Below are 12,709 nucleotides of genomic sequence, written 5' to 3' on the forward strand. Positions count from 1 at the left end.
TAAAAGCCCTTTGGCTTAAAACCACCCTGCAGCTGTACCAGTAAATAATATTACATTTTAAGAAATAACCATTATAGAACATAATAGAGCTGGGACTATATGCCTCTGTGGCGATTCGATTTTATCACGATTCTTGGTTGGCGATTCAATATATATTTAAATTCTTAAGTTTTGTGATTCTGTACTAACAATTCTGTGATTATATTTCATTTTTTAAGCAAAAATTGAAAAAGAAAGTGAAATCATACAATAGGGTATACGTAATTTAATGTCATGAATATTGTTTTAAAATAATGTCCATGTCAATCAGTGTTTTTTATCATTTTTTATTAACACTCAGCTGAAACACCGTCTATCTGACTACAAATTCACTTTCTGTGATCATCAGCTGAAAGCATGTTACCATTGTTACCTGGGTAACGAGCCCCGCCCCAACTTGTATATGATTGGCTGCCTGGAGCAGTGACATCAGCACCTTGCTGAACAACACAGGCTGAGATGTTCCAGTGTTAGCGCTAAATAAACACTAAACAAACACTGTGAACACTATGAAAAAGATGCTGAGTGCAGCAGTTGACTTTGCAGAACCCACACTCCTCTCCTTATAGACCACTTCAAAACATAGTTTCAAAGGAACTGACGCGGTATTAAAACTTTTAAGAAATATTTTTGAAAGATATCCGAGATCCTGCAGCCTCAGATCCTCTGGCAGGAAGTTTGAGAGCCGATTGGCCCTGACTGAAAAGGCTGTTTGACCTTTTGCCTTGAACCAGATCTTATGAACAGCCAGCCGAGTGTTGCATGAGGATCTGAGGCTTCACCCCGGCCACAGAGGAGTTGGCCTTACTGACCGCTTGAAGAATAGTTTTTACACTAGTTAAGAGCATTATCCCACTTTTCAAGGCAATGCAGCACATCCAAAAAGCGTTTTTATTTAGCGCTTTGATCACATGTATATCAATGTATAATGTAGTTTGTGCTTCATGCACGGCTTGGTATTGAAAGTTAATTTTCTTTTGTACCATCTGAAATGTGTCCATCCAAAATATGTATCGTACCACAAATGTTTGAAAAGATTCATAATCTTTTGAAAACCGAATTGAAATCAGCCCTATATTTAAGGCCATCCTGCACAGCTGCCTTTGTTAAACCTATAATATGAGATGGAATGGATACGTTTGGCTATTTTTGTTGAATGAGGATCTTTGTAAGAAGATTTCTATTGCTCTTAAAGTTAGGTTCTGAAAACATTTTTATCTACCTGGAGTTTTTGCCTTGGTACTGAAACTCAGGGATTTTGTCTGCAATATAAAACACGATTCAAAAGATGATTACTGGAACTTCACTGACTCATTTCAGCAGAAAAAAACTTCATGACCCTTTTTTCTCAGTGGTTTTATTCAGTTGCTCTAGTTTCTTCCTGAAGTCCAAATAAAGGTGTACCTTGGGTAAAATGCTGACTCTGCAGGCTAAAAACATGTTCTCCAGAAGCTCCACTGTGACCCTGATTACTCCATTGTGTGATATTTATTCACATGTATTATCCACTTGAATACAGCTCAGCTGTCAGCTTGAAGAAGTGACCATTTTGGAAGATTTGTTTGTGATTGACTGTCAGTGCACAAAGCCAGAAATGATTTATTTCTTTTTGTCAGAAAACGCAGCACCTGAGATTTTTTTGTTGAGGCTATGTTTTCAGAAACTGGTATTGATCAGGAACACTATCATACCCCTGTGGCTTTATTATAGACCTAAGACAAAGATTGCACAGTACCACAACAGTGTTTTTTATCTTCTTATTTTTTGAACCACAGTCTGGTGCTGTGTTCCTGTCGTTATTTTCAAATACCACCATTATTTTCCAGCCAGCATTCTTCCTGGGATTCCTTACAACTATCTAAAATGCTGCTCTGTAACTCTGAAACCCCAAGGGACCTTTTTTGAGATCGTCTCCTCAATGGCCGAGACACTGTAGCATAGCAACTAAAAGATGGGTGGGTGAGTGGGTGGGGGGGGGGGGGGGGGGGGGGGGGGGGGGGAATCATACCCACAATGTAATGCAACCACTTCTCTTTACACAGGACACAACAGAAAGTCAAGTGTGACATGTAAGTGTGACAAAATACAAATCCCTCTCACATGATTTTCTTTTAATTCTAAAAATAACTAATTCAAAAAATGCATTATCTGACACTTTAATATTTAAGTTTCATCATTTCTTATCATTCTCAATTATGAGGTCTGCTTGAGGGCAAGTTAGTTCATTTTACATCATTTCGCTCCCTCTTGGACCCCTCTGCGCTGCTCTAAAATTGGCCACTCACATCACGATTCGTGCTACATATTACCATGTGCCAAGGGGAGGTGAAGGATGGCATGTTGAAGCAGCACAGGTGGGTCTGACAAGAGAGGAGAAATGTTAGTGATGAGAAAACCTGAAAACCCAATAACACAGTTTTTATTCCTTTTGGCAGATCTATATTTGTATTACCCAATAAACTCTGTATCTGTGTGTGAAGGCACAAGCTGACTGGATGAGTTTAACAGGCTTCACAGCAGGCACATTGGGTGTGGGTCAGATGCCTGCAGGCTGCTAATGATTAATGAATTCCATCACTGTCATTCGGGGACTTCGGTCACATAGACAGAAGTTGTCTGTCAGCTGCATCCTCCTCATCTCGCTGCAGAATCTTAAAATACACCCCCAGAGATCCTTGTAGGAGGAAATTACAAAGAAAAGAGCGAACAATGTTTTTTTATTTTTTTATTTTTTTTATTTCAGAACAACACTCATTGCTAATTACAGGGATAAAAATAAAAAAAGAAAGTGGTGTTCAGCGCACATTCCCTGTTTTTCAAGCATCACTGCTTCCATTATATAACTGCTGGCTGTGAATTTCGAATGTTATTTTTTTATTTTTCACAGGCATGAAGACTTATTTTTGGTTTTCCACATTACAGTCGGTTACCAGATTTTTCAATAGCGCTGAAAACATGAACATCAAAAACAGACTTTGCCTTCTGTTTTCATTGGCCATCAGGAGCTTCCTTTCCGATGTTAGAAATTGTGATCAAATCCTCAGTGATTCTTCTGCTCACTATTTTTGAAGGTTATATGAGGTTTCAGCAACCTGGATTATCAACATCAAGTGGGGATCTTCCAAATTTAGTCCTTAAGTACAAAATTCCCCTCTTCTGAAACTCTGTATGCCTCAACAGTTCTGTAGCTTAGCACTCAAACTCTGAGATGGGAGACAAAAGGAATTTCATAAGAAAAAGAGAGTGACTTTGGTTCATACCCACTTGATATTTTCTCACACTGCAGCAGCTTCATGATAATCGTAGATAAACTCTGATTAGATATTTGCACAGAGCGAGGACTGTGGCTCCCTCCCAATTAGGAAGATCATTAGAAATGAATTACAGGGTGGACTGAAAGAATGATTACTGCAGGTAACACTTATTTGAATGCTCATCTGCCAATCTGACATTAAAGACAGACCTGTGGCTCTATTCAGATATCATGTGAAGGTTGATAAAAATCAAGCAGTTATGTTCTTAAATGTGGACTTTGATAAGGAAAAAACTGTCATAAATAGGACAATCCATCCAAGTTTATCTTGTTCGATAACAGCTCAACAAAGTGGCTTATTATGCCATGGTGTGATGCTTTTGTCATTGTTATCTATCTATGATGAATAAAAGGTGAACAGTACTCGAAGCACATTTGTTGAATAAATAACACCACATGATTAGTTCAGACTCATTGAGCAACCACTGGCTGAACTAAAGCTGTGTTTGGAAATCTAAAAGCTGTGAAATATCAGTGCCCTACAGAAATGTCAGACATGGTAATGAGGCCACTGTAACATTTTAGTGGAATGTGAATAAGTTGTGTTCTGTTTTGTTCTTGGCTAGCACAACATATTTCACTGTGTATGTCAGAAATTCACAATTACACAATTCACAAAAGCTTACTTGACATATATTTACACCGTATCGGTTTTCTTAACATTGAAATTATGTAATTTGTATTTTTAGCTTTTGGTTATTCTGAACCACTTTTTCTAGCAGCCACAGATTTGCTTCAAAAGGTCAAATGTTAACTGAACAATGAGCATCATGTCGTCCACTTGTAAGAGGGTTGGCAGTTGGCCCTGCTCCTCCAGTGGGCTTTTTAAGTGTCCTTTGGAAAATGATATACCAAAAATTGCTCCAGAAGGTGTATCCATTGGTGCATGAGTGTGTGTGCGTGTGTGTTAATGTGATTAGATCTAGTCCTGAAAAGCAGGTTGGCACTTTGCACGGCAGCCTCTTCCATCAGTGTATGACTATCAAGAGCTTTAAATGGCAGGAAGACTAAAAGTGCTGTACAAGTGCATTCAATGTATCATTCCTTTTAATAATGCATCCTCCAAAGTAGTTTAAATATACACATCTCTAAAACTTTGAAATAGAGATTGGACATATCTGATCTAATATCGGTATCGGGTCCGATATTGAAGTAATTTACAGATCAGACTGACAAAGTTGATCCTGTCACAGATCAAGAAAGATTGTTGGGCACTTTAAACATCATCAGATCGCACAGTCTCACTTTGAAGACGTTCAGACTGAACTGCAACAAGTGACCAAAAAATTGTCTACATCAAGACATTCATACGAGGTGGAACAGCTCCTTCTGTATGGTCAAAAGTACAATTTTTACACTTTGGTTAAAAAGATTTAATTTGAAAACCTTACAGTTGTTGCTGCTTCCTGTTTGTATGTCAAGCGAGTTGTTGAATATTTATGCATCTCTTATAATGTATACATTTTGTTCTTTTCTGAACAAAAGTGTTTAGTAAAGCTTTGTGTAACCTTACACATTATACCATCTACAACAATATCAATAGTGGTTCAAAATTATTGGAATCAATATCAGTTTAGGTAAATATGTATCAAAATCCGATCGGAACTGAAAAAATGTGGATAAATGAAATAATTAATTAAAAAGAAAACACTTAAACACAAAAGGTGTATAAACACTAAGACAATGTCCTTGATAACTTGCTTTGGCTTTACATCTTTTTCTGTGCATCAATGGACAGATGATAAAGTGTTGTTACTAAACTGATTAACTTTAACAGTTTTCAGTAGTTTCTTTTCATGTAGCAATTATCTGGAACATTCTTACCCACATTATTTTCATTAAATAGATGCTTATCTCAGCAACCAACTGTTGAGCATCAAAAAAAAAAAAATCTCCTGTGCCAAAATATTATGCCTTAATCAGGGATACGTGTGAAAGAAAAGTAACCAGAGATGTCCGTTCTCATGTCATAACAGATTAGTCCGCACACACAGGACAACCTACTCACACACCCACACACACTCTGCTTCTCTCTGATCTTATTTCAATCCCCTGCTTTCTTATATTCAGTGTATTCGTGCCTTGGGAGTTATGCGCTTTTAAACAAACATGAACTTCTGGTAAAACCTGAACCTGAGAAATATACTCTCAAACATTCAGTCGTGCTCAAAGTGAATAATTTGACCAAGTTAAAGTGGTTATTGTGCTTGTGTTTCATCCACAGACAAATGGAGAGCGTTGCATTTTCACCTCTGTATTGAAAGGAAACACATTTGGCTGAACTCAGAGGGCAGCCAGAGCTATTAGACTTCATTTATAACCTGATGGCACTGTCCCATATTATATTATCTTCTATGTGTAAACTCAATTTTAAAAGACTTAGCTGTGGTTGAGTTAAAACACATCAGTCAAGAATTTTAATTAACTGTGTTGATTGATGATTACAAATGACATCACTGTGAGACTGAGAGCTTGCATCTATGCTTTTTTTTCTAATGTGTTGTAAAGGCAACACAAGGAAAACACAAGGAAAACGATTGAATCTTCTTAAATAAGGAGAGCAGGGGCGCCGGTGGGCTAGTGGTTCCTTTGCATGCCCCATGTATAGAGGCTGTAGACCCCGAAGTGAGTGGCCTGGCTTCAAATCTGACCTTTGGCGATCCACTGTCCTGACTCCTGTCCCTCTAATAAAGGCATAACCAAGTCCCAAAGTAAAAAAAAAAAAATTAGATCCCTTAATGTTTAGATTATTCTTTTCTTAACTTATAAGCATATAAATGTATATAAACAGTGAAATGTATTAATCTTCACAAAACTTGTCTGGAAGTAGAGCTACACGTATGGGTATTTGTATTTGTAGGATGACTTCTAAAAGTCACCCAGTCTCATACGGGTCTCCGCATAGTCACAGACGTATATTGTATAGAATTTTGTGAAAGGATATGGATTTCACCTTTTCAAAAATACCATTCAGGACAGATTTCTAACTTCTTAGAAGTACTTAATTTATCATTTCTGACTAAAAGCTTTCTGGCACACTCAACGCAACTGCATTTCATTGTAGTGTCACTTGTTGAATTCCTTGCAGCCTTCAGGGCTTTTGTCTGTACAGCTATTTCACCCAGGAGACAGCTGCTTTTGTCATGTAAATCCTTAAGTCAACAAGACTTTTTTTTATTTCAGCTCAAATGGTTTCAGAGCCTAAACTGAAACATTACCAAAAGTACTTGGTTGGGTTTGGGAAGAAAATATTGTCATCACAATCAAATACAATAACTCTTCTTTGATTAAACTTTTTCAGTTTGGATGTAACATGTCCCCATTAATAACGCCATAATCATCGTTACCTGGGAAATTAATAGATTTTTTTAAATTGTCATTGCTCTCAAAATACAACACAATATGACTTTCTAAATGAAGAATTTTTAGTCACATTGAAGACTTGCCTGGAATTCAATTCTTGCAGGTCCTATGCTTTTTCAAGGCATCCTTCCCCTCCAGGTTAAGCCCCCCCCCCGGTTGACTTTCTGCCTCGTCTGTCTAGATCCTCTTCATGTCTTGCAGGCATAAAAATACTTCTAATTGAAATACAGTTTGTAATCCAGGCTGACTGACACCAAAACAAGATCCATTTACATGATTCTTTGTGACACATGACTGTTTTACTTCTGTGAGATTGGGTTGAGCTATCGCAACCAACCATCATTGCAGTTGCAGCATTTCTGCAGTTCACTTCAACAGGATGCATAAATTCAAGGCATTTAAGGTATGTGGGGCATCCAGAAACATACCATCTTTTCTAGTATGCACAGTATTTCTGTTAATAAAATAAATCTCCTGACTGCTGAACAGCTTTATGCCTGTGAACTTGAGCATCGAGTGTTGTCCATGGTACTGAACCCAGGTGCATTTTCTGGGCCTCATGTTATCCAAGCTGAGATTCTAGCGGTATAGTTCAACATTATATATCAGACTATATAAGATTTCTTTGTGTATTAGTAAGAGCCCTGACAGCTCTCCCCGGATCACCTTGTCTTAATGCTCAGTACCTGCGCGTACCACATTTGTCATCTTGCCCTCCCCCAGCCCTCCCATAGAGGATCACCACTGAAATAAGCCTTTGGGCTTTATTGTGTTATTTAATCCCTGACAGCTTGTAGGTGTGTGTGATAACTGTCTTCAGGTAAAGCCGTATTATGAGTACCATGTGATTTTTAAAGGAATGTTTGTATCTATTTAATACACTTAGACTGAGACATTCTGTGTGTCCAACAAAATGAAAGTGTAACTGTAACACACATCTTTACTCCTGGTCTCCTACCACACACAGGCCTGCACTGCAACACCTTCTGTACTTTCTATGTTTTGTAAGATTGCCAGAAAGTAAAGCTTGAGTTTCTGACTTTTTTTTAACCTGCAGGTCAGTGTTCACTACAGCAGGTGAATGTGTGTGGAAGCGGCTTGTTGATTAAAATGAACTTCATTGAATTAATGGAAACCAACAGGGTATGAAATCATGTCGGTCCTGATCAGTACACTAATAGCGTTTATTCACCGATCAGCCATAATATTATAACCATCTGTGCAATCTATTGCAATCCAATGCAACAGCTTTGCTGTAATTTTTACTTTTATGAAGCTTTTACATTTTCCGTTATTGTTGCCTTGGTCAGAAGGGTGATAATTCTACTTTATTTTTATTGTCATAGTGGGTGGTGGTGGTGGTGGTGTACTTTTGTGCAATGTATTAAAAGGTGTTCCTGATACTTTGAACACACTGCATTAACATACACAAGGGGAACAAAACGTTACACACACCTTTCAATATAATGCACTCCAATACACCACCACCCACTATGACTTTAATAATTAATACAAATTAGTTTATCACCTTTCTGACCATGCAAGCACACTCTGAAAAATGTAGAAGCTGAAATAGAATTTATGGTACATTTTTTGTGTTGGATTGCATTATATTGTATGGACTTGTATATATAATACAGTACTTATGTCCCTTTTTTTCACTAGTTAATTGAAGATGGATAGTTTTATTTCCTCTTTGGATAAATAAATACATAAAAAATTCTGAAATAAACCATGGTGAAAAGATTACAGTCTGGCCGCCCTCTGCTCGAGTAAAGTCTAAGTGTGGAAAACCCGGTCCTTGTCTTAATTGTAATAGCCAAGCTTTTATTTAGTTTGTTTATTTTAGTTGGTCAATTATTAATCCCATGAACAAATGTTCACTTTACTAAGACCTACCTTTGTAAATATAACTCCACGTAACAATTAATGCCCAGCACAGACACTCTGTTGGCTGAAATGTTGATAGAATAAATGAATTGTCCTGCTATGCACACACACACCCATATGGAGCTGGCTGGTCACTTCGACTCCCACTCGTCCAGATGGCCAGTCAACCTTGGCCACGCATGTTGGCACACACACAGACAAGGTTTGCTCTGCATAACCATAACATTATTCAGGGAAGTCAGTGTTGTGATCCAACCTTTCTTATAGTCCTTACAAGAATATGTTTTTCCATCAGCGTGTTGAGAAAGTTATGGTAGCTGTGAGCTGAAACGCAGTCAGGTCAGACTCTGGATGTTTACATTAGCCACACATCCACTTACTCTGTCAGGTGGAACAGGTGTCTCCTTGTGGATGCAACCGAGCCTTGTTAAGTGTAATGGAGTGCCACTCCACTCTGCCTATTAGAAAATGTAACGAACAAAAACCAGTCAAGGTCATGGTGTCCTCTCAGACAGAAATATCTGAGACATAGCTGTTTCTCTTGTTTTGGGGACATTTTATTGATGTTCTTCTTGTTAAGGTTCAGCTTCACAAAAAAAAAACTGTCCATGAATGCTTTTGTGTGTCAGAAGAGCTTCCAATTACTGCCATCATTGTACTTTGTTGGATGACCTGATTCTGTCATAAGCATTCCTACACAGAGTTATAGACAGTTATGACAGGGACGCTTAGTAGTTGAAAAAGCTTTTAGTTTAAGATGGCGTGTTCTGTGTTTACTTCTAAGTACGAAAAAAGGATTGACTTGAATGTGAAAAGTAAAATAGTATGAATTATAAAATAGACATGCTCATACATCTTATTTGGACTTCTTGTATTTTTGGGAGGCAGGAATTGTTATTCAGTGTTGTGTAACTGCAACCAACAACAATAAAAGATGGATGGCTGTCTGAGGTGGTTTGAGAAGCATTGTGGTCTGATGTTTTTCCACTCTTATCTTCCCACAGCTGTCACTACATCAGTCGTTGATATGGAAGAAAGCACTTCCAGGGCACAATAAGGTGCAACTCTAAATAAAGACTGAAGATAATATTCCGGAAAACGGGGTTGATAAAAAGCTTTTTCTTTTTCTCCATTTAAACGATTCTCCATAAGCGTAAGAGCTTCATACTGATTTCAAAAGAAAGGAATTTGCAACGGTGCCAATAGCCTAGTGGTTAGTGCCAAGCCCCATGTACGGAGGTTGTAGTCTTCCAAGCGGTTCGACTGGGTTCGAATCCGACCTCTGGCTCCTTTGCCCCATGTCTTTCCCCACTCTATCTCGCTCTCTCTCTCTCTCTCTCTCTCGCTCCAATTTCTGACTCTACCCATTGTCCTGTTTCTCCAATAAACGCGTAAAAACCCCGAAAATCTATCTAAAAAAATTAATAAAATAAAGTGGCAACACAGCTTTAGAAAACAGTGAGTGTTGGGATCAGAAGAAAATGGTTTTATCATTTCTTATTAAAAACAATGAATAATGTTGTATCCAAATCAAGTATAACTATGACACAGGGTAACTCTTGGCTATGATATGTTTCAGGATAAATGGCCTATACAATGATTTCATGATACAGCGATTCTTGGATAATTGATATATTGCAAGACAATCATATAATGGTAGATTCGCTGAGATTCTCTCTTCCAAAAAAACTTCCGTTCATGGTACCCCAACTCATGTCATGAGCGCCACCTTGAGGAGTCATGAAATATTGACAGGGTTTGTGAAACTGGCATGGACTGTTTGAAATCCTGATAGTTTGGTGCCCTTTCAACTCTAGAAAGGAAAGTAGAATTTATTTTTGTTTTTATATAGTCTGCCTTTTTTCCAGATCTTAAAAAAAATACAACACATAAAATTATATTCTGTAATGCTATGACGTTCCTGCTAGCTAAACATTGGAAACAAGAGGATGCTAGCGATTTCTCTAGACATCTTTGGCAGGTTTTTGTCACATTACCCCCTCTGTCTTGACTGGAGTGTGTTACAGTCAACCCAGATTTACATCTAGCTTTAATGGATGCATCAGTTGGATTTTATTTTAGAGAAAAATTCTTCTATGTGTAATGAACATGTATTAGATCATGTTCAGATTTAAACAGGATTTGAGAAAATTCAAGTGATCAAATATATAATGAGATTACGAAAATCTATCAAAAGAAGAAGTTGGTGAATGATTGATATGAGCATTTATCGTTTAAGTAGTTTTTAAACTCTTACAACACCAATGCACTCCTTCAAATTGATTTTTAATTGAGCGTGTCTTTTGACAGCTCATAATAACACCCAGATGTAGCTTCCATCTTACCTGTCAAAGAGAAAACGTTAAGTCCTTAGGCGTGTTTATTTCTTCTGCTCCATTATTTACTTGTGAAGTTCTTTTAGTTTTCTCCCCTCAGGTTATTTCTCGGCTGTGTGATTAATCTTAATCTCTTTCCTGACAAGATATGAGGAAAATATTCCAAAATGTCTCTTATCGCAACTGTTTGCCTTTGTGACGGCCAGAATTCATCTGTAAAAAAAATGTTTCACAGCCCTAAAACTGTACATCAAGTTGGCCTAAATGAATTCAGAACGTTATGACTTTAGCTTTAAACTAGGGCAACATTTAATCAAGCATGTATAATTGAAGAGATAGCGCACACTGCTGTTTCTTACTTCTTCTTTCCTTTGGCAATAATTTGTTGTTTGTCCTGAACAAGCTATGACTCAACTCCAGTTTGTGAGTAATTCTTCTGCCAATAAGTTGCTTATTATTGATAGAGAATAAACACACTTCATTCATCCATATCAGCCGCTTTTTTCACAGCTTCTCTACACTGGTTTCATTACAGAATCGATTTTAAAGTTGCAGTTATTACTTGGCTCAGCGGTATCTGGCTGCTTACTGCTGCTGCTACAGCTGTAATTCTATAAAGTGTGTCCTGCAAGTTTGTGTTGCTTGAAATTGAGGCGTAAATAAAATCCCATCCTTAAAACACTCTCACAAAGCTGATACTGTACTACGGAGCCTCCAGTAGCAGTCGTGTTTCCATAATGTGCAGCTGCAATGGAGTGTGGTAGTCGAATAAAGTTTCTTAGGATGGCCAGTTATGGTGTCTGCCCATCAAAATCTTCCTTTGGTCGAAATTATTTCTCTCTTACACAAGTGTTAAGAGTTGTTGCTTCTGTTATTGCTTTACCCATTTATACAACCATCATATAACCCAGAGGCAACAGGTCCTAAAATGTTTTTATAGTTTGTCAAAATGCTTTTTCTCAGGATTGTGAGGGAAGAACCCGAGCTATATTACTGCTGCCAAAAACAGAAAGTATGTACTAACTGAATCAAAATATTTGTATTTAAACTGCCCCCATTGATGGTTTGATATCATATTAATATTGGAAAATACTGTAAGAATCTTAACATTATCTTAATTTTGGAGACATAATGATAAATTCATTTGGTTTCTTCAGTGTCAAGGGGCAACTGAACCCAGAGTCCAGATTCTTGCTTAAGCCTATGTTGTATAGAGCATAAAACATTGAGGGATGTGGGTATAGCAAAAGTTTTGTTTCATTGAAACAGATTAGATAATGCAGTGTTTAAAGATTTATTTTGGGCTTTTTTGGGCCTTTTATTGTAGGGAAAGAAGTCATTTAAGGATACCTTTCTGATGGAAAAGGACATCTGCCATTAAAAGTAACCCATGAACACCAAGATTCCTTCAAGTGTTTGTGTCGGCGTGTCCCCACAGACACAGGACGTTCTCCTTACCATTCATTTCTTACAATGGACACACTCTTCTTGCACTATCCTTGACGATAATGATTACCAGTATCTTTACTTAGTTGCTTGCAAGGCCATTCTCATGCTCAAATAACTTACTTGAAGAATTTCTTCTTTGAGAGCGACAGCATTAATCTAAGAACACATTAGTCAGAGCTACCTTGGCAGTATTAGTTTTGGACAAATGTTCACGATACCAACCATGCATGAACTCAGGATTGATTGTACTCAGAAATTGAACGGGGAAGTCTTGCCTGCAGGCGAAAAAGCTCACAACAATCTTTCCTCCTGTGTAGCG

The sequence above is a fragment of the Labrus mixtus genome, chromosome 1 (assembly GCF_963584025.1).
Source record: "Labrus mixtus chromosome 1, fLabMix1.1, whole genome shotgun sequence".
Lineage (NCBI taxonomy): Eukaryota > Metazoa > Chordata > Actinopteri > Labriformes > Labridae > Labrus > Labrus mixtus.